Here is a 569-nt window from a genome sequence, read left to right on the forward strand (position 1 = left end):
CTTCACCAGTCCTCTGTGTGTGCAGGCTGCTGTCAGAGTGAAACACTTATGAACCAGTCTGAACCTGCAGCTCCGCTCAAAGATCAGCTGCTGCACCTTTATATGACTTTATTATCTTTAATATTTAACCTGCAGCAGCTTCCTGCTCCGACTCTGACACGCTGAGAAACCTGACAACTAATAATCCATCAGCTGACGTCTTCAACACCCAAACTATTTCCTCTACTTGCTGGATGAAGGGATCAGGTGACTGGAGATGGTGGGAACACACTGAGGGAACTACAGGACAAGTGAGGACCAGCAGGATGTGAAATGACAGATGTCAGAGAAAAGAGCAGAAATGTAGAAAGAAGAGAAAAGTTGACATGAAACAGAAGATGGATCCACAGAGTGGTTGTCATGTTGATCATTGACCTCTCCAGTCCCTCCCTCTGTGATGTAGAGCTCTGTGTAGATCTGCTTCAGAAGGGTTGGGTTTCCTGCTTTAGAGATCCCCTCAAACACAAACTGGAACTTCTTCAGGTTACATTTGAGTTTACGTCGACAAACTGCTTTGTAGCTTTCAGCTC

The sequence above is a fragment of the Seriola lalandi genome, unplaced genomic scaffold (assembly GCF_002814215.2).
Source record: "Seriola lalandi dorsalis isolate HSWRI2012SDOR001 ecotype SW California unplaced genomic scaffold, Sedor1 jcf7180002054899, whole genome shotgun sequence".
Taxonomy (NCBI): Eukaryota; Metazoa; Chordata; class Actinopteri; order Carangiformes; family Carangidae; genus Seriola; species Seriola lalandi.